The 21,674-nt window shown below is 53.5% G+C and overlaps 2 gene segments (V, D, J or C); both read left to right on the forward strand.

Annotated features, from left to right (window-relative positions):
• The first annotated feature begins 206 nt into the window (after positions 1-206).
• Positions 207-10,224, forward strand: LOC309631947 (T cell receptor beta constant 1-like). The segment is given in 5 exons: positions 207-270; positions 8,278-8,664; positions 9,350-9,367; positions 9,539-9,645; positions 9,972-10,224.
• Positions 10,225-13,152: 2,928 nt separating this feature from the next.
• Positions 13,153-18,355, forward strand: LOC309631874 (T cell receptor beta constant 1-like). The segment is given in 7 exons: positions 13,153-13,194; positions 13,304-13,391; positions 13,615-13,716; positions 16,482-16,868; positions 17,553-17,651; positions 17,742-17,848; positions 18,130-18,355.
• Positions 18,356-21,674: the final 3,319 nt, after the last annotated feature.

Here is a 21,674-nt window from a genome sequence, read left to right on the forward strand (position 1 = left end):
TCCTAGTCCCAGAGTCCACCAGGCACCAAGCAAAACCCCCTCCTCTCTGCACACCTCGCATTTGTTTTCCTCCGTGCTCCGCGTCACTGTGCAAACACTGAAGTCTTCTTCGGAGAAGGCACCAGGCTCACGGTTGTAGGTAAGACACAGTCCAGGCCTTTCCTGGCCCCTCGTAGGGGAAGGCGGGTCCCAAGCGTGCATTGTAAGGCAGCTGTATTCTGATGTGCTATGACTATACCTTCGGCCCAGGGACCAAGCTGACTGTTGTAGGTAAGGCCAGGGTCTCCAGGTGGGTACCATGAGGGAGGACTCTCTCGGGGAATGTGGGAGGGAAGGGATGACCCAGCTCCTGGGTCCTGGGGCCCTGGAAAGTTCTGGAACGGTATGCAGAGTGTTTGAAGGGGGCTGGTGGCTCTGGGAGGGAAGGGAGCCATGAACACCCTAACCTCTCCCAGAATCCCAGCAGACAAGGAGAGGTTTTGAAGTGAATCTGGGAGGCTGTGCTCTGGAGACACCTACTATTTTGGGGAGGGAAGCCGGCTCACTGTCATAGGTAAGCCAGTCGGGGCTGGAGGGCTGGGAACCTACAGGGAAGGGCAGGGTCCAGATGGAGCCTCCGATATGAGTGCCTAGGTTAAAGCATGTTTTTATCAGAAAAATCTGAATTCCCATCTTGATGAATTCTTATCTTGATGAGATGGACGGCCTCCATCTCCAACAATGTCATAAGCTCGCTGTGCCAAGCCTGGGTTTCCCTACCGAGAGGCAAGTAGTCTCAGCTAGAAAGGGGTCTCCTTGTCCATCTTCCATCTCCTTGGAGGGTGCCCCTCATGGCCACGGTAGATGGGAGAGCGTCTGGCCTTGGATCTTTCAGTCCTGCCGTTTCTCTCCCTCGCGCAGAAAGGAGATGGACACAGGAGAGGGGGGTGAGAAGTCTCACAGGGGACCAAACTGGTCCTCTGACCACAGCTTTTCGGGTTGGACAGTTGTCACCCACTCCACCTCTGGGAGTTAAAATTCCGCCAAGGAAGGGGACAGGAGAGCTGCAGGGGGACCGGCGGGGGGGTGGGGAAGGAATGAGAGGCGTAGGCACAGTTTCCCTGCCAGGCTTAAGTGTTGTGTGACTAATGAAAGCCTGTATTTTAGCAGCGGGACAAAGCTTTCTGGGCTGGGTAAGTAAAGGTCTTCCCTGGGGATGATGTGTTGTAAGGCTGGAGTTCTAGAAGTTCCCCTTAGAGAAAGCAGGGACTGAGAACGCAGCAGAGAAAAGGCGGAGAGTGTGGGTGAGCGGAGAAGGTGCTAGCACCCCCAGAAGTTCTGGGGGGAAGCTCGTTTCTGGAAAGAAGGGCCCCATACCGGCCGCTCTGGGGTTTGCCACGCCCGTGTTATACTGTGGAGCGACCGGGTGCAGCACTTTGGAGGTGGGACTCGACTCTCTGTCCTGGGTAAGGCGCCGGAGCCGGGAGACGGGGCCATTGTCCCTTGGACCCGGAGTGTCTATCTCTCTGTCCAGCCCCGGTGGGAGGGGATTGAGTAGACTCTGGTCCCTGTGGGGCTTCCAGGGAGCTGGGTCTGCCACTGCTTTAGATGAGGCTTGGTTGATTCCTCTGTCTGTCCTCTAAGTCTTCAGCCCATAAACTGCTTCCTTACTCTTCTGTCGGTGGTCCATCCCTCCTTCTCCTGTGCGTGGATTGGCCCCTCCTAAGCCTCCTCCTCTTTCCCCTCTTTCCCCAGAGTGTGCTTAGGCCTTTCTCCCAGTGGGATCCCTTTGGTCCAGAGCCGTGAATCCAGGCAGGGAAAGGTGGCCATCTCCGCTCTCAAGGAGCTAAGACTAGCGCCCTGGCTGGAGACCTCTGGGGGTTTTTCCTACAGCCTCCTGCAGCTGTGTTCCTATAATTCGCCCCTCCACTTTGGGATCGGCACCAGGCTCACCGTGACAGGTATCAGGCAGGGAGAGGGGTGTAAGGAGGGGGTCAGAACTGCCCTTTCCTTCCGGAGCATCTCCAGCTTGCTCCGCTGTGTTTGATGCGGCTCTTCGGCCGAGGGCTCAAAGGAGCTGTGCTTCTGTGCTTCGTCTCCCGGCTTTGTGTTTTCTCGTTCTTCTTCTTATTGTTCTCCAAGATTCCTCTCCTCTCTCCTGTTTCAGCGGGTGTGCTGCTTTACTTTCCCTTTCTTATCTGATCTTCTCCATTTCTCCCCCTCCTTCTAACTCTGATCCTGCACTGTTGACCCCGTTTTGGTGAATAGCTCCGTCTTCTATGTTAAAATCCACCCCAACACCTCCCTCCAGCTCAGAGCGCTGTCCTCGCCTTCCTTGTCCTCCTTCTCTGTCTCCAAGATCCATGTGTGTCTTCCTGAGGTGGTTTAAGGACTCAGGAGGCCATAGGGGAGCAGCTTGGTGAGACTGAGGTGGCTTGAGGGGGGCTCCTGAGCCCTAAGGGCCGAGGTCCGTGTCACGGCATCATGTGAGCTTGCAGGGGTGGCCCTGGGCAACATTGCGCTTGGTGGGGGTCAGAGGAGGTAGGTCTGAATAAGCTGTTACAACTGGAAACTTACACCATCTTAGCAACAGCCAAGGCAGAAAGAAGTAGGTTGAGGCCCCGTGCTCTCAAACCTCAGGATCTGTGCTGAGATCAGCGAGTCAGAGGCCCATCGTGAAACACTAACACACCATTACCACCCTCTGGAGAAAGCAGGCAGGTGGGAGAAGCAGGGCAAGGGTGCGATGGGCCTGGGCTGGAGTTATAGACACGGCCAGAGCAGTGGGCCACAGAGGTTCTACCAGATTGGTTGGCTGGAGCAGCCTTTGTCCTGCAGATGGGAGCACGTGCCAGGGAGTATCATGGAAATTGGAAAGTACAAATCACTGGGATTCAAAATGCCTGGGTTCTGGGGAAGGAAGGGCTCATGCAATTTGCAAAGTGACCTAAACTGTCTCAGGCCCTCTGAGATGTATAAAACAGAGATGACAGTGGTAGTCTCTTGGGGTCCTGAAACTGTAAGGGACGAAATCATGTGAAAATCCTTTGTAAAGGATTTACCCTCTTGTAGCCATCCTTTTCATTCTTCTTGTTTATCCTCACTGTGTCACAGAGTTTGCCTTTTTCCAAACCTGTGGCTCAATTTTCCCATTAGAAACATTTCCCAAACTCGGATAAAGTGGAGACATCTGGGTTTGCCATACTTCTGCTCCACAAACTCATTCCCAGAACAGAGCCAAACAGAGGGCACAGTACATTCTGGCAACAAGGAGGGTGCTTGAAAGGTAGACGTGTTTTTTTCCCATCCCTCCATGTCTTCACCTGAGGGCCTGCCTTCCAACAATTCCAGAAATTCTCTCCCTTCTGTCAGGCATGTCAAAGGGCCTGGGACTTTATAATATGAACCCTCTGATGAACTGGCCCTCGGACTTTGGGATTTGTTCGTTTCTAAGCTTTTGCTGCTTTTATGAATATAAAGCGCGGCTAGAGCTAGGATTCAAAAGCGGGTAGAGAGGTTTGCTGGGCACTGGAAATAAGAAAGGGTTCAACCCATGAACAGTTCCTTTCCTGGGATTCCAGCCATCCTCGGCAAGCTACCAGACACCCCGGGCGCCCTGGTGTAGCAGTCAGTGTGGAACATCAGATAGGATAATAGCCAGAGGCACGGGGGCTCCACAAAGTCGGTTACATGTAAAATCAAAACAAAACGTGAGTTGGGTAGAGTATAGAGAAAAGAATATGTCAGATGCAACGGGAAAAGTATCTCTTCTGGGGAAGAATGGCTAATTCTAATTAATATGTGCTGTCACTCAAACAGATAAGCACATACACCCTGCAAAAACAGGAAAATGATCATTGGAAAAAGTCAGTTGAGTTCTCAGGATCATGCTGCTGGTAGGAATCCTCTGCCTCAAAATCCAGGCTTATTTCAACTCTACTGTAATTGCTTCTAAGTCTGAAAAGTTAGATAGTCATGCACCAAAGAGGGATTTGAACTAGGAAGAAAATAGACAGATACACTCATTCGATGGATAATCCTACAGGGCCCCAAGTACAGGTGCTTTTCAAACACAGCCAAGAAAATCAGAATATAATGCCACCTTAGGGACTTGTGGGAGGCAGTCAGTAGTGAGTGCCCATTGGGGGGAGAAAGAAGGGGCAAAGATGAGGGAGACTAACAGCAGAGAATTGGGATGGTGACGCCCAAACGAACCCCCTCTGCCTCTCCCTGCTCCACACTAAGCTTCCCAGGAACATGAAGAATCAAAACGTTAAAGTGGGATAATCATAAAACTTTTCACAAAACTTGCCCTTTGACAAAGCACTTGCAGGTGTGTAATTTGTTAAGCACTCACAACAACGCTGTGGGGAAGATATTACCCCATTTTTCAGTTGCAGAAACAAAGGCCAGCGAGGTTGCAGGTCACAGAAGTAATAAGAGGCAGGGTCTAGCCTGGAACACTTCCCAATCCAGCTAAATCTCCATCACAAATACCCCTTCCAATTTCACAACTACTGTAAGTCCCCAAGCCAAGCTGATTCTCTGCAAATCGGGGATGACCTCAGGCAGGGCCCAGATTTCTGTGTCCAGCTAGTTCTGGAGAGAGGTGGGAAGAGAGAAGCCAGGGAGGAGAAGGGTGGTCCCAGTCTGTGCCAGGGGAGGAGGGCAAGAGGGAGGAATTCTAGGTAGCTCCTTCCTACTGTGCTCCTACAGTGAGCAGTACTTTGGGCCAGGGACCCGGCTCACTGTGCTGGGTAAGAAGGGTGCTCCAGGGGGGGAGGGAGGATGGGCTGCCCAGCCTGGATGACCGCCTGAACCCTGGCTTTGGGGGCGTGGGCGCTGGACCCTCCTGGGCTGCTCTCTGAGAAGGCAAAGTTTGCTCCAGGGTCCCAGGGCTGTGTGAATGCCAGAGAGCTGTATTCTGGGGATGGCTCCCATCTGACTGTGCTGGGTAAGGAGGGCAGCTGGGGTCCCTGAGCGCTCCCTAGGACGGGCTGGAGAGAGGTGGGCAGCTGCCCATCTCCATTTGGGGCTGTGCTCAGGGTCGGTGGGGACCTGGGCAGAGTCCGGGACGTCAGGAGAGGGCAGCGCCGGTTTTTGTCCTGGGCCTCAGGGCTGTGAGCCAAAACACTCAGTACTTCGGCGCGGGCACCCGGCTGTCGGTGCTAGGTGAGCGGGGACGCTGCCGCCAGGGACGCGGCGGGATGCGCGGCGGGTTTTTGCGCGGCGCTGGGGGGCCGTGACTCAGAGACCCAGTACTTCGGGCCGGGCACGCGGCTTCTGGTGCTAGGTGAGCGCGGGCGGCGCGCCTCGGTTTGGGTGGGGAGCCCCGGGGCTGTGCTTTACAGGCGCCGTCCTGCCCTTCAGGGCCGGCTGACCGTGGTGGGTGAGTGCCCGCGGGCCCGGCAGCGGCGGCGGGGCGGGATGGAGGGTCGGAGCCGGGCGCTGGGACCCGGAGGCCGAGTGGCTGGGCGCTGAGGGGTTTGCGTGCGGGACCGGGACTCCGTGCTCCAGTGAGCGGTATTTCGGCCCAGGCACCAGGCTCACGGTCACAGGTGAGATCTGGCTGCCTCCCTGCCTTCCATTCGCAGCCCATCGTGTCCCCGGAGATGGGTGGGGAGGGCTGGAGCTGGGCTGTGTTGCCAGGTGGCCATCTGTGGGGTCAGCTCTGCAAGGGATGAAGGGCCTGGCACTGGGTACTCCTGGTCCTGGAACAGAGGCAGAGGGCAGGGGGGGGGGGTGGGCTTTGGTCTCTTTGTTTCTGAGATATTTAGGGACAGGGTGAGCATTGGAGAGAGGATTTATTAGGACTCTGAGAGCTGCTTGATTGGAGAAAAAGACCGAGGAGGACAGCCTGGGCTGAGGGAAGGGCGGGAGGGTGTGTAGCTGATGCAAAGGGGAAAATGGGCCGGAGGGGCAGGAATAGGCAGGGATGAGCACGGGGTGTGGCCCCCTGCAGAGCCGGCTCCTGGGAGGTGCAGATGGAGGCTTCCACCGAACAGAGGAGGAAAAGGATGACAGACAAGAGTGTGGAACAGAGAGGTGAAAAAGATAAACACGAGGCAGTGAGGGAGAGAATCGAAATCAGCGGGGTTTGTTGATTTACTGTTTAGAAGTTTGGATTTAAAATTAGGTTTAAAACTCTTCCTCTCTTCCTAAGCCCCAGACCCCTGAGGGCCAGGCTGTGTGTACAGCACATGGGGGCTGGATGGGAACCTGGGCCACTGGGTGGATTTACTCACCAAATGTACCCCTCTCATCCCCTAGCCCCAAATCTCCCTCCTCACACCATGTCTTCTAGGTTAAACAGCCAGATGGTGCAGGACATGCATTAAAATGCAGATATTTTGCTTGTGAGGTGAGGAACATTCCCAGAAGGATCTTAGGCTCTTAGTGCTGGAAAAGGACCTTAAAGGTCACCTGCTGTTGGGAGCATTGAGGCTCCAGAGGGGAGGAACCCCTCAATACGGGTATATTTACCTGGATGATTTGACAACAGCAAGCGCTGTTTGTAGTTAGGCTCATTAAGATGGAGCCAGTGGGGATCAGCTGAAGTGTGTGTTCCCAGAGGGGAAGCTGGGTTCCTGTGATCAGCGGGGGTGGAGAAAAGCAGGAGACCTCAGAACCAGGTAAATCTGAGTCCCAAGCCCTGGCCCTTTAATGATCTGGTGACCTTGGCCAAGTGAATCTGTGGGAACCTTCCCTCTTCTATACAATGTCATCAACAATACCTACTGCTAAATCTGCTGTGAGACTTACAAGAGTAGCTACATGGAGAGTATCCAGGAAACCTCTTGTAATGCAGTGGTCCCCTCCCTACCCTTCTGCTAGGTGGCCACTGGCAAGGGAGGGGAACCCAGTGCCAAAGGAGGGGCAGGTTTGTCATGTGGCTAATGGGGAGGAGGGCTGGGAACAGGACCGATAAACTTCAGAGTTCTGCCTGAGGCTAGTTCAGCCCACATCCAAGCACACGCAACAGAAGCTCACCAGGACACACACAGTACACCCACGTGGGCAAGCCGACCCACACCCCACAGGGACTCGCGAACATGGAGGGAGAACCGGCTTTGCCCTCATCGTGCAGCCATGCAGTCAGTGCTTCAGGGTGTGAGGAAGGTCTGGCTTCTGATCGTTCGGTCCATCCCGTCAGCATCATGGGGCGCATCACACGTGGCTCCAAAGGCATCTTTACTTTTTCCAATAGGGGCTGAGAGTTTGCTGGGTGAGGAGGTCAGAGGAGTAGATTCCATAGTGCCCTTGGAGGGCTGGTTGAAACCCAGGGGCAGGGTCTTTGAGGCGAGAGTGAATAACCAGGCTGGGGGCAGAAAGCCTGATGGAGCCAGGACCGCAGAGAGAAGTTAGGAGATTTCCATTTCAGACCTGGTCGGCCAGTAAAGACCTAGGGACAGAGGAGTTATCAGCAAGGTGAGAAAAGCAGGGCGGGGCAGCAAAGGGAACACCCAGGGCTTTTATTAAAATTTACTTAGAATTTCAAAATGGTGACACCAGCACATTAAATCAACAAGGGGCCCTTCTAAGTGTGGGGTCCCGTGTGACTGCACAGGTCACACACCCAGGAAGCCAGCCCTGAAGTCAGGTCACATCCAGGGAAATGCGAAGAGTCAGAAGAACATTTTCTCCATCTTCCAGCCTAAACTACATCTCTTTAGAATGAGGTGTCTTGCTTGTAACAGAATTGCTCAGAAACAAACAAAACAATCGATAAAAAGCAAAGAGCAGAATAACATGAATGTAGGAGGGCCCAGAAGCAATGAGGCAGCCAGATGAAAAGGCCGCAGGGGCATTAACTGGAATGCCTTCACCTGGAGCCCTGGGGGACGCCACAGACCAGAGGCTTAGTTGTAGCAAGACAGCCGGGAGCCGAAGTTGCTCTGATGGTGTCAGATGCCTATTTAGGAAGCTTGCTGGTAGGGAGAAGTAGAATACGTGGAATCAAAGGGGCAAAGAAGGTTGAAGATGCCTGCATTTGAATCACAGGGAGATGGCTCTCTGTCTGAGGTGAGGAAACTGTAAGGCCACCTCAGGGGCTGGGGACACAGGAGACAGGCCTGTCGTAGGGTCAATACAAAGGCCAGGCAGGCCGAGGGAGAACAATCACAGAGGAGCGGGTGGTAACCCCCAAACAAACAACCAGGACCTACTACTACGTAATTTCCTTTTATGATGACCCCGTGGCCCCCTTCCCTGTGCCCCCGACTCACACGCACAGGCGCAGCCCTACCACACCCAGCCGGCTCTCCGGCCACCCCTGCTCCCAACCCCTCTCCCTTCCAGACGACCTGAGCAAGGTGACCCCACCCAAGGTGGCTGTGTTCGAACCGTCAGAAGCTGAGATCTCCCGGACCCAGAAGGCCACGCTCGTGTGCCTGGCCACGGGCTTCTACCCCGACCACGTGGAGCTGAGCTGGTGGGTGAACGGGAAGCAGGTCAAGACAGGGGTCAGCACGGACCCTCAGCCCCACAGGGAGGACCCCAGCCGCAGTGACTCCAGCTACTGTCTGAGCAGCCGGCTGAGGGTCTCCGCCCCCTTCTGGTACAACCCTCGCAACCTCTTCCGCTGCCAAGTCTGGTTCCACGGGGTCTCGGACGAGGACGAGTGGAAGCAGGACGGGCCCAAACCCGTCACCCAGAACATCAGTGCCGAGGTCTGGGGCCGAGCAGGTGAGCCGCTCCGGCAGGGTTCAGCAAGGAGGGAGGCAGAGCAGACAAAGGGGGAGATCCAGGGGGGAGAGCAGAGAGACTAGATGCAGAATAAAGGGGAGGGTGTGGGAAGCCCACCGTGAGGGAGGACAGGGCACCTCGGGCTAATTCCTCCCCCAGATCCCAGATCGTCAGCCCAACTCAGCTGTGCTGAAAGGTCCCCCTCCCTACCCGCCTGCACAGCTCAGGGTCTGAGCAGTGTGTCCTCATCCCCTTCAGTGCTGCCATGTTCCGTGACCTTCAAGGATGCTGTGGCCACATCGCCAAAACAGAAGGAAGGTGGTGCTAGGACTCTGACCAGAGGCTGCCCTGAGCCTGGGAGTCTGGCTTAGTTTTTAATTTTTCTTGATTTTTTTGAAAGCAGCTCAAAATACCACACATTTGTTATTGTATAGTTTTGATGGGTCAGGAATTTGGGCATAACTTAGCTGGCTCGTCTTCCTCAAGAGGCTGCAATCAGGTGTCAGCCAAAGCCGGAGTCTTATCTGAAGGCTCAAGTGGGGAAGGATCCACTTCCAAGCTCACATGGTTGTTGGCAAGAGTTAGCACCTTGCCAGCTATTGGACTGAGGAAGGCTGGCTTAGTTTTGAATCTGCTTTTGAAGATGGACTCTCTCATCCATTTCCCTCCCCCTTTTTTCTTTCAGACTGTGGCTTCACCTCGGGTAAGTGGCCCTCTGCTCCTTTGTCTCCATCTCCCATGGTCTTTGCTCTGGAACCAGAGAATGCAAAACCCATGGACCCTGGTGGGGCATGGAAGGGGGGGTGGTGCGTGGGCAAGGAGACCAGAGATCCCTGCTCACAGGTACCTACCTGCTCTCCCTTCCTGCCAACAGTGTCCTATCAGCAAGGGGTCCTGTCTGCCACCATCCTCTATGAGATCCTGCTGGGGAAGGCCACCCTCTATGCTGTGCTGGTCAGCGCCCTGGTGCTGATGGCCATGGTAAGGAGGAGGGCAGGGTGGGGCCAGCAGGTTCGAGGTGACACTTGAAACACAGCAACTCACACCCAGGAACACAGAGATCCTGCCAGGACCAGAGTGGGCAGAGGGGAAGAGGGGGAGTCACCCACAAGCCTCAGAAGACACCTGATACCTCTGGGATCACAATGCAAGCGCCATGCTGTGAAGGAGAAACTGGGGTCACCTGAAAACCCAATGGATGGATGTTGGGGGAACCCTGCTCTTTGTCTTGTCAGTGAGACACCCTACTTTCTCTTAGTCCTCAGCACTCCTGGCCCCTGGTGACCCCCGAACTTTCTCTTCCTCAGGTCAAGAGAAAGGATTCCTGAAGCCAGCTTAGAGGTGGAGCCAAGAGCTTCCAGCCTGTTCTTGCCCTGATGTGAATTCTGCTTTTTCCATTCCTACCCAGTGCTTCAGAAGAGGTGCTCTCATCTCTCCACACATCCCAGTATCTACCCCTGTGTGCATGCGCCCCACACACTCATGACCAAAATCTCCCTAGCCCAAGGGGGACCCTGGCGGGCCTGAACTGATTCAACCAATAAAAATGGCCTGATCTGGCTTGAGTCTGCCTTGTGAGTGCCTAGATAGCTCTTCCGTCCATCTCTGAAGTCCCACGTGACTCCAGCCAGGGTAGAAACAAGAGGTATTCAAGAAAGTGCAGTCCCCTCAGGTAGGAGGGTCAAGGGACCCAGCCTGTGGCTGGTACTACTCCTCATTGTCAGGAAGACTTAAGTACATGTGAAAGGGTGTGATTGGTGAAGAGAGAGGCTTACTCTGGAACAACCTAGAAAAAGTTGTGATGCTGCCTATAGGAAATTTCTGTCCTACCTGGACAAAGGTGCTCTGAGGAAGAGCTGTGTCCACTTGCTGAGTGGTCATGTCCCCATGGCCCACAAAGCTGGGTGTCATATACATCACCCACGCTCCTCTCCACTGTCTCCCTGAGGGCACTCCTCAGCTTCCTTCGTCACCAAGGAGTGATTCCAGGTGAGAAGAAGAGAAATTACTATTACTATCTATTCTCATTGTCAGATGTATCTTCCAGTTTAAGTTACAAAGCTGGTTATAAATTTCACTCTAGTGAATTAAATGTGTGTGAATATGTCCCTGATCAGTCCTGGGAGGATAGAAAATAAGTTTCCCTAAAACCAAGGATCAGCCCTGTTGGTATTTCTAGAAATCCTCCCAAAGCTCTTTACTCTCTCATTGTCACCATGGTGATGTAACCCAAAGTCCTCAGGATGGCATAAAAGACCCACCATTGTCCTCCACCACTTTATCCATACTCACCTTCACTCCTGTCACCCTGAACCCCCGAGTCACTGGCTCTCAGGCCATCTTGCACTCCTCTACCTGGAATGACACATATGTGAGCTCCCACTCATCCTTGCAGATTCAGCAATGACATCTTCCCCAGCAAGTAGCCTTCTCTGGAGGATCTTTGCCCCTTACTCCATGCAACAGGATGAAATTCCCCCTGTAGTTTGCTATCACAGTACCCTGTGTGCATCTCCTTCCTGCCACTGACCACAGTTGATGGAAACTACCTCTTTCCTTGTCTGACACCCCCACTAGAAGGTCAGCTCCTTGAGGACCAGGTTGTGTTGTATTACATTATCCTTGCGATGTGGCATAGTACCTTGGTTCAGTGTACTAACCCAATAAATCCTCTTTAAAGAAATGAATGAATCAATGAGTTTGCCCAAAGTGACCCAATTCAGGAGCAGATATCACCCTAAGGCCTGCCTGAAACAGCCATCTATTGTCCCCCTCACAGGCCTGCAGCACACAGCCTCCTCCCACTACTGCAACACTGCGTGCATTCTAACATGGGTGTCTGCACACATACCAACACACATGCATAAACACATATGTCTACCTGTATGCATGAGCAGAGGAGCCTCGTCGTTAAGCACATATCATTGCAACATTTGCTCGTAACCGTCAAGAAAACAAAGATACCCAGGTCAGAGTCCCCGAGAAGCTTCCCTGTTCATAAGGGGGATAATTCATGAATAGAAACGGTTAACATACTAGGTGATGCTTTCAACAGCAACGTGAGCTGTCTCCTAAAATGCAGGCAGAGGCTAGCACTAGGTGACTGGGACCATCAGGGGAGAGTCTGAGAAGGTGGCAATTCTTCAAAGGAAGAATTGGTCTCAATTAGCCATGTAGGAGAGAGGTCATGATAGTCAGATGTATGAACAGGATATGAAACTACAGGGTCAGGTACTTCTGGTTACTTCTGCTCAGCGGGCTGCGAGGTCCAAGATGGAAGTCATAAGGCTGAAAAGGCAGGTTGGGGCTTCCCGCTTTGAGAGTGGACTCTATCCTTGCAACCAGCATGAGGCCTGGCATATGGTAGATGTGCATTAAGTGTCTGTGGACTAATGAAAGGGACGGAGCTTGGACCCTATTCAGGAAGCAATGGGGAATCGCAGAGCTTTCCAGGCTGTGTCCTCCTGCCCTAAGTTGCCATCACCTGCTCTAGGGATGCTCCTCCCACCCGCCTCACTATAAATGCCAGTCTTTGCAGGTGGGCACAGTGCGTCCCAGAGGGGAGCCCTGATGACATAGGAGATCTTCTCAGGGTGGCGTAGGTTCCAGGAGGGGCCTCTCTGTCCCCTTCCCCCTCCGCTAGCACCCTGACATTCCCCAAGCCCCTCCCCACTTTCGATTACTCTGAGTTTTTTTCCCACCCCACTCAATCAGACCAACCTCTGCCACCTGCACTTCCTGCCTCTGCACAGTCGTTAAGGGAGGGGGACAATAGGAGAGGACATTTTTGTATCATAGTGTAACATTGTGGGGACTTCGGGGGGGGCACGATGATTCAGTTAGAGGAAGGGCTTTTACAAAAAGCCCTGCCTCAGAAAATAGCTCCACCTGCCCGGGGCGGGGGGGCTCCTGCATGGGGAGAGTAGCTGGGAGAGAGCTCCTGAGCGGGTCCCTGATGTGATCTCGCAGGGATCTGGACTCAGTGATCACCTCTGCCTCTCCCTGCTCCACACTCAGCTTCCAGGAAAGTGAAGAATCAAGCCATTAAAGTGGAATCATGATTCAGTGCTTTTCACAAAACTTGCCCTTTGACAAAGTACTTGCTGGTGTGTAATTTGTTAAGCACTCACAACAACGCTGTGGGGAAGATATTACCCCATTTTTCAGTTGCAGAAACAAAGGCCAGCGAGGTTGCAGGTCACAGAAGTAGTAAGAGGCAGGGTCTAGCCTAGAACACTTCCCAATCCAGCAAAATCTCCATCACAAATACCCCTTCCAATTTCACAACTACTGTAAGTCCCCAAGCCAAGCTGACTCTCTGCAAATTGGGGATGACCTCAGGCAGGGCCCAGATTTCTGTGTCCAGCTAGTTCTGGAGAGAGGTGGGAAGAGAGAAGCCAGGGAGAAGGAGGGTGGGCCCAGTCTGTGCCAGGGGAGGAGGGCAAGAGGGAGGAATTCTTGGTAGCCCCTTCCCACTGTGCTCCTACAATGAGCAGTACTTCGGGCCAGGGACCCGGCTCACTGTGCTGGGTAAGAAGGTTGCTCCAGGTGGGAGGGAGGATGGGCTGCCCAGCCTGGATGACCGCCTGAACCCTGGATTTGGGGGCGTGGACGGTGGACCCTCCTGGGCTGCTCTCAGGGAAGGCTAAGTTTGTGCCCGAGTCCCCAGGGCTATGTGAACGCCGGGAAGCTGTATTTTGGCAATGGTTCCAAGCTGACTGTGCTGGGTAAGGAGGGCAGCTGGGGTCCCTGAACGCTCCCTAGGACGGGCTGGAGAGAGGTGGGCAGCTGCCCATCTTCATTTAGGGCTGTGCTCGGGGTCGGTGGGGACCTGGGCTGAGTCCGGGACGTCAGGAGCGGGCAGCGCCGGTTTTTGTCCTGGGCCTCAGGGCTGTGAGCAACGACCCTCTGTTTTTCGGCGCGGGCACCCGGCTGTCGGTGCTAGGTAAGCGGGGACGCTGCCGCCGGGGACGCGGCGGGTTTTTGCGCGGCGCTGGGGGGCCGTGACTCAGCCCCAGTACTTCGGGCCGGGCACGCGGCTCCTGGTGCTAGGTGAGCGCGGGCGGCGCGCCTCGGTTTGGGTGGGGAGCCCCGGGGCTGTGCTTTACAGGCGCCGCCCTGCCCTTCGGGGCCGGCAGCCGGCTGACCGTGGTGGGTGAGTGCCCGCGGGCCCGGCAGCGGCGGCGGGGAGGATGGAAGGCGGCGGGCGCGGGGCGGACGCGGGCACCTGGTGCGCTCGCAGCCCTGAAGCAGGGCGCTGGGGCCCGGGAGAGGGAGCGGCCTTGGGGCTTCGGGGGTTTGAGTGCGGGGCCCCTCACTGTGCTCCTATACGCAGTATTTTGGCCCAGGCACCAGGCTCACGGTCATAGGTAAGATTTGGATGTCTCCCCTCCTTCCAGCCCGGCGCCTGGGGGGGTCCCCAGAGATGGGTGGTGTGGGCTGGAACTGGGGCGCGTGGCCAGTTGTCCAGCTGGGGGTCAACTCTGCAAGGGAGGTGGGGAATATTGGGTGGGGAGGGTATTGGGTAGGGATACTCCCGGGACGGGAATTTGGACAGAGGGAAAGGGGGGGCTTCGGTCTCTTTGTTTCTGAGCTATTTAGGGACAGGGTGAGCATTGGAGAGAGAGAGGATTTATTAGGACTCTGAGAGCTGCTTGATTGGAGAAAAAGACCGAGGAGGACAGTCTGGGCTGGGGGGAGGGCAGGAGGGTGTGTAGCTGATGCAAAGGGGAAAATGGGCCGGAGGGGCAGGAATAGGCAGGGATGAGCACGGGGTGTGGCCCCCTGCAGAGCCGGCTCCTGGGAGGTGCAGATGGAGGCTTCCACCGAACAGAGGAGGAAAAGGATGACAGACAAGAGTGTGGAACAGAGAGGTGAAAGAGAAACGCGAGACAGTGAGGGAGAGAATCGAAATCAGCGGGGTTTGTTGATTTACTGTTTAGAAGTTTGGATTTAAAATTAGGTTTAAAACTCTTCCTCTCTTCCTAAGCCCCAGACCCCTGAGGGCCAGGCTGTGTGTACAGCACATGGGGGCTGGATGGGAACCTGGGCCGCTGGGTGGATTTACTCACCAAATGTACCCCTCTCATCCCCTAGCCCCAAATCTCCCTCCTCACACCATGTCTTCTAGGTTAAACAGCCAGATGGTGCAGGACATGCATTAAAATGCAGATATTTTGCTTGTGAGGTGAGGAACATTCCCAGAAGGATCTTAGGCTCTTAGTGCTGGAAAAGGACCTTAAAGATCACCTGCTGTTGGGAGCATTGAGGCTCCAGAGGAGAAGAACCCCTCAATACGGGTATATTTACCTGGATGATTTGACAACAGCAAGCGCTGTTTGTACTTAGGCTCGTTAAGATGGAGCCAATGAGGCACAGCTGAAGTGTGTTTTCCCAGAGGGTAGCTGGGTTCCTGTGATCAGCGGGGGTGGAGAAAAGCAGGAGACCTCAGATCCAGGTAAATCTGGGTCCCAAGCCCTGGCCCTTTAATGATCCATTACCTCGGAAAAGTGAATCTGTGTGCACAGGTCACACACCCAGGAAGCCAGCCCTGAAGTCAGATCACATCCAGGGAAATGTGAAGAGTCAGTTAGAAGAACATTTTCTCCATCTTCCAGCCTAAACTACATCTACATCTCTTTAGAATGAGGTGTCTTGCTTGTAACAGAATTGCTCAGAAACAAACAAAACAATCGATAAAAAGCAAAGAGCAGAATAACATGAATGTAGGAGGGCCCAGAAGCAATGAGGCAGCCGGATGAAAAGGCCGCAGGGGCATTAACTGGAATGCCTTCACCTGGAGCCCTGGGGGACGCCACAGACCAGAGGCTTAGTTGTAGCAAGACAGCCGGGAGCCGAAATTGCTCTGATGGTGTCAGATGCCTATTTAGGAAGCTTGCTGGTAGGGAAAAGTAGAATACGTGGAATCAAAGGGGCAAAGAAGGTTGAAGATGCCTGCATTTGAATCACAGGGAGATGGCCATCCATCTGAGCTGAGGAAACTCAGGGATACCTGGAGGCAGAGGAATGGCTAGGATGACCTGCTGAGGCAGCAGAAAGAAAGGAAACCTCCCGTTCTCACGAGCACACCCTAATACAAAAGGCTGCCCTCACACGAGTGCCCCCAAATATGCCATCTGTATATTGTCATCTGAAGAAAAACCCCCAACCCCAAAATGACCCCCTTAGCCCCAAATCCCCTTTACTCCTCGGCCGCTCAGACTCACATACAAGTAACCCAGCTGGGGGCAGGGGCTTTCTGAATCCTTATATCATTTCATCTCCACCCCCGCTCCGGACAGTTGGTGTTGGGATTCTCCCGTCACAAGCAGGAAAAATGATGCAGAGACATTGAGAGACTGTCTAAAGCCATGTTGATGGCAAAGTCAGTTCCAAGCTTTGAATTCCGTTATTCTGCTTCCAATCCAGTGCTCTATTTAAATAACTACTACATATTGTGGGGAGAAAAAGACAGGTAAGCTTTTCTTGACAGATAAGAAATCAAATAAGGTGAAAGAAGAGACATTACTCAGAATGTTGGGCAGTGCCATTTGTAAGGCCACCTTAGGGACTGGGGACACAGGGGACAGGCCTGTCGTAGGGTCAATACAAAGGCCAGGCAGGCCGAGGGAGAACAATCACAGAGGAGCGGGTGGTGACCCCCAAACAAACAACCAGGACCTACTACTACGTAATTTCCTTTTACGATGACCCCGTGGCCCCCTTCCCTGTGCCCCCGACTCACACGCACAGGCGCAGCCCTACCACACCCAGCCGGCTCTCCGGCCACCCCTGCTCCCAACCCCTCTCCCTTCCAGACGACCTGAGCAAGGTGACCCCACCCAAGGTGGCTGTGTTCGAACCGTCAGAAGCTGAGATCTCCCGGACCCAGAAGGCCACGCTCGTGTGCCTGGCCACGGGCTTCTACCCCGACCACGTGGAGCTGAGCTGGTGGGTGAACGGGAAGCAGGTCAAGACAGGGGTCAGCACGGACCCTCAGCCCCACAGGGAGGACCCCAGCCGCAGTGACTCCAGCTACTGTCTGAGCAGCCGGCTGAGGGTCTCCGCCCCCTTCTGGTACAACCCTCGCAACCTCTTCCGCTGCCAAGTCTGGTTCCACGGGGTCTCGGACGAGGACGAGTGGAAGCAGGACGGGCCCAAACCCGTCACCCAGAACATCAGTGCCGAGGTCTGGGGCCGAGCAGGTGAGCCGCTCCGGCAGGGTTCAGCAAGGAGGGAGGCAGAGCAGACAAAGGGGGAGATCCAGGGGGGAGAGCAGAGAGACTAGATGCAGAATAAAGGGGAGGGTGTGGGAAGCCCACCGTGAGGGAGGACAGGGCACCTCGGGCTAATTCCTCCCCCAGATCCCAGATCGTCAGCCCAACTCAGCTGTGCTGAAAGGTCCCCCTCCCTACCCGCCTGCACAGCTCAGGGTCTGAGCAGTGTGTCCTCATCCCCTTCAGTGCTGCCATGTTCCGTGACCTTCAAGGATGCTGTGGCCACATCGCCAAAACAGAAGGAAGGTGGTGCTAGGACTCTGACCAGAGGCTGCCCTGAGCCTGGGAGTCTGGCTTAGTTTTTAATTTTTCTTGATTTTTTTGAAAGCAGCTCAAAATACCACACATTTGTTATTGTATAGTTTTGATGGGTCAGGAATTTGGGCATAACTTAGCTGGCTCGTCTTCCTCAAGAGGCTGCAATCAGGTGTCAGCCAAAGCCGGAGTCTTATCTGAAGGCTCAAGTGGGGAAGGATCCACTTCCAAGCTCACATGGTGTTGGCAAGAGTTAGCACCTTGCCAGCTATTGGACTGAGGAAGGCTGGCTTAGTTTTGAATCTGCTTTTGAAGATGGACTCTCTCATCCATTTCCCTCCCCCTTTTTTCTTTCAGACTGTGGCTTCACCTCGGGTAAGTGGCCCTCTGCTCCTTTGTCTCCATCTCCCATGGTCTTTGCTCTGGAACCAGAGAATGCAAAACCCATGGACCCTGGTGGGGCATGGAAGGGGGGGTGGTGCGTGGGCAAGGAGACCAGAGATCCCTGCTCACAGGTACCTACCTGCTCTCCCTTCCTGCCAACAGTGTCCTATCAGCAAGGGGTCCTGTCTGCCACCATCCTCTATGAGATCCTGCTGGGGAAGGCCACCCTCTATGCTGTGCTGGTCAGCGCCCTGGTGCTGATGGCCATGGTAAGGAGGAGGGCAGGGTGGGACAGGTGATTGAAGGGAGAGGGTGGAATATCATGTAGGGTAACTGAGGGGGTCTCAGAGTCATGTCCTGGCACCTCAATGGAGTTATAGTGGGGCAGCCATACTGGGGAGAAAGTCTGAGATCATCACAGAATGTAGCTTTAGAGGATGGGGAGAATCAACTAGTTCTACCCAAAATCAGGCCCTAGACTCAGCTTCCTCTGACCCACTCCTACTGTTCGGTGGCCTCTGGCACCCTGACAATGTCCTCTTCTCCTCAGGTTAAGAAAAAGGATTCCTGAGACCAGCTCCAAAAGTGCATTATCCTCACCTTGGATGCTCCTTAACATGTTTCCAGTCTGTGTTCCTCAAGAATTTCTCTCTCTACACCTTTTATCTCCTTCCTACACGGATATCTGTCCCTTCTCTCAGCTTCCCTGCAGATTGAGCTCCTCACCACTGAATCTGAAACTGACTAAAGCAATAAAAGTGTCATGGTGGGCTTGACTGTGTCCCAGGAGTGTCTATGGAGTTCTGCCCTTCCCTGTTCTACCTCTGATTTAGGGAAATCACCACCCCTCAGGCATACAGAGTGATGGACCCTCCTCTCTGACCAATGCTGATTCCTCCTGTTCATCCTGATGGAGGATGGACCCCATGGTCCACACCTGGGTATTCTGGGCCCCAGTGGGTAGGGTTAGTTTGAAGGGCAAGGAGCTGGACTCTGGAAAACCTGCATATTGATGGCATAAGGATGAATGGAGGTGAACCGTAACCCCCAGCTCAGAGCTGGACGGAGGACAGGGCGACCTGTAGGTTAGAATGTCTGATCATTTCTCAATTCCAGATTCAAGTTTCACTTCTTACGCATTTCGAGTGTATCTGTGTTGGTTCTTAACACTTGCATCTTGTGTGGTTTCAGAATTTGGGCATAAGATTTAGTTCTACTTTGCCTAAGTTAGAATCCTAAAGAAGCCATAGAGTTGAAAACACTGCAGTGTGAAACCTGGAGATTTCACGGAGGTGAGGCACATAGGGTCAGGCCCTGGGGAGGAATGGAGAAGGGGAGCAGGGTCCACTGGGAGCTGGGGGCTGCACCTGAGTGTCTCTTCCAACTTGATGGGATGGAGACCAGGCTCACCCCAAATGTAGTGTGTTGAGTGTACCCACTTGGGTGGAGATGGTTCTCTTACTGAGGTAAATGCTACTGCAGGTTACAATCACTGTGGTAGAACACTGCACCCAGAGAGGAGAGGAATGCCATCAGGGGACAGAAGACGGACCAGTGAGAGAGGCTCTGGGTAAGTTAGTTGAGGCAGAACGTTGGGGGTGAGAAAGCAGTTCTGAAAGCTGGGAGAGGGTGGGAAAAGTGGAGTCCTTATAGCCTGCTTTGTTCCAGGATTCGGGCTGGGCACTGGCACACGTGTTGTCCCAGCCAATCCCCACAATGATCCCAGAAGCAGGTGTTTTTCTCCCAACTTCATAGGTGAAGAAACCATAGTTCATAGATCAAATGACTGGTAAGCTGTGAAACTGTGGCACATTCTTCTGAAGGTGGCAATTCAGGAAGTTTTTCCCAAGTTGTGACCAAGAAGTTGTGATTGGTCACAAAATCGCTGGGTGACCTTAGAGCAGCTGCTCCCAAAGTCTGGGCCGGGACCTATAGCAACAGACTGAGGACACCTCGATTCCTGAGTGTATTTGTTTCCCAGTGGCGCTGTAACAAAGACCTGATGGTTTAAAGCAATAGAAATGTATTCTCTCACAGTTCTGGGGGGCAAAAGTCAAAATCAAGGTGTTGGCAGGGCCACGGTCACTTCCAAAGTTCTAAGGAAGAATCCTTCCTTGCTTCTTCCCATTTCTGATGGCTCCTGGCCTCCTTGGCTCATGGCGGCATCACCCCAACCTTCTATTTCTGTCTTCATGTCTCCTTCTTCCCCGTATCTCTGTGTGTAAGCTTCCTTCTCCTTTCTCTTGCCAAGACCCAAGTCATTGGATTTAGGGCACACCCTAAATTCAGAAGGAAATCATCCCAAGATTCTTAACAAATTATATCTGCAAAGATCTTATTTCCAAATTAGGTCACAGTCTGAGGCTCTAGGTGGGCGTGAATTTGGGGTGACATTATTCATCCCACTACACTGCGTATCAGGAGTGGGAGATGAAGGGTTCTCTGGACCCAGCTCACACAGGCCAGGAAAGGACATGGCCCAGGGGAGGGATGGCCTGGGAAACTTATCACATGCCCATAATTTCCCATCAGTCATGAGTATCTCAAGATTTCTCAAACTGCAGAGTTTTTTTACTTGTTGCTGTTGTTGTGTATTTGTTTTGGTAATGACTAAAGAATCCCCAAACAAAGGAGACTGAGTTTAGACTCTAGACCAGCACCCACAAAAGCAACCCCTCCCATTCTTTAGACATGTGTGGTGGTTCCTCACAAGGGTGGGACAGGGAGATAAGCAGCTAAAGAGACAAGCAAATGCCTCAGAGGGAATAAGGCATGGACCAGAAGGAACGAACCAAGCAGGGAGTGTTGGAGCCAAGGGTTTGTGCAAGCAGAGCTGTGAGGAGGGTCGGGGTGGAGGCGGGGAGAGGAGGGTCTGCGGGCTTGGTGGCTGCCATCTTTGGGGTGCTAAAAGCAGAGGCATTAGCAGGTGGGAGGATGTGGGGGGGAGTTGCTGGTGGCACCTGGGGTTTGTCAAGGTGAGGAACGAAGGAACGAATGTCCCCTGGAGGATGGATGACTTTGTGTATGTCACCTTCTCACTCCTGGAAACATAATAGAGATGAAGAAACTCCATTTGGTCTCCACCCTACCTTGACCCAGGGAGGCCCCTCTTCCCAAATCTTTACAGCCCTTTCCTTGTCTCTCTCAGAGAGCACTGCCCCCAACATTCAATTCACAGGCACTGGGAAGTTAATTTCTTCTGCCTCTGCCTTTTTCTCTAGAATCTAAATAGATCCTTCTGGACCAATTCTAGCCAACCCGTCCATTCTTCCTCAGGTGAAACTGAGCAAAGATGGATTAGATAAAGGGCAATCATATCGTTTATTATGCGAATGAGGATACTATTGAGGGTGAAAGATAAGATGCTGGCAGAGGAAGGGTAAGCCAGGGTTGTCCTGGCAAACCAGGACACATAGTCGCTCCAATTAAAGGGGCTCAGAGGGAGTTTCTGAGACCAGAGTCACTCCTGGAATGGGAAACACTAAAGCAATTCCTCATTGACCTGTGCCTGTCGACCTATCCCAGTCTCTAGGCTAATCCAAACTTCATCCCATTAAGGAGATCTGTGGGCAGAATGTAGTACAGGAGCAAAGTGTGCTTACTGATTGAAGAGACTCAGAAGCCAAGCATCTCTAGAAGAATGCCTGTGGTCCCCCAAGTTCTCACCATTCCAAGGGGCACAGCTCGATCCCCCCATGGGTAGCTCTCCAGGAGAGGAACCTCAACCCTGTGATCTTTAGAGATTTACTCAGAAATTAGGAGGGGAAAGGAAGCATCCAGCTGGTCATGTTGGGTGACATCCTGGTGGGGGGAATGGGACTCCTGTGGGGAAGGGCTGTTTGAGTCACTGTCACTTGGCCGGAAGAAGAATGTTCCTATCAGCACCAGGATCTAGTAAAGACCTGCAGCCTTTCCTACCGCCCCGGGGGTGGAGGGACAGGACAGGCTACGTAAGGTTGGGTAGTAAGGATGCCAGGGATGGGGCAGGTAGAGGACATTGAGACCATCCAAGAGACAAAGACTTTTTCTCTCTTAAGTAAATGACTAGGGACGAGTAAGGAAGAGAAAAAAGAAAAAAAGGATTTTAGAACAAGA

Source organism: Balaenoptera borealis, assembly GCF_965194805.1.
Source record: "Balaenoptera borealis genome assembly, chromosome: 7".
Taxonomy (NCBI): domain Eukaryota; kingdom Metazoa; phylum Chordata; class Mammalia; order Artiodactyla; family Balaenopteridae; genus Balaenoptera; species Balaenoptera borealis.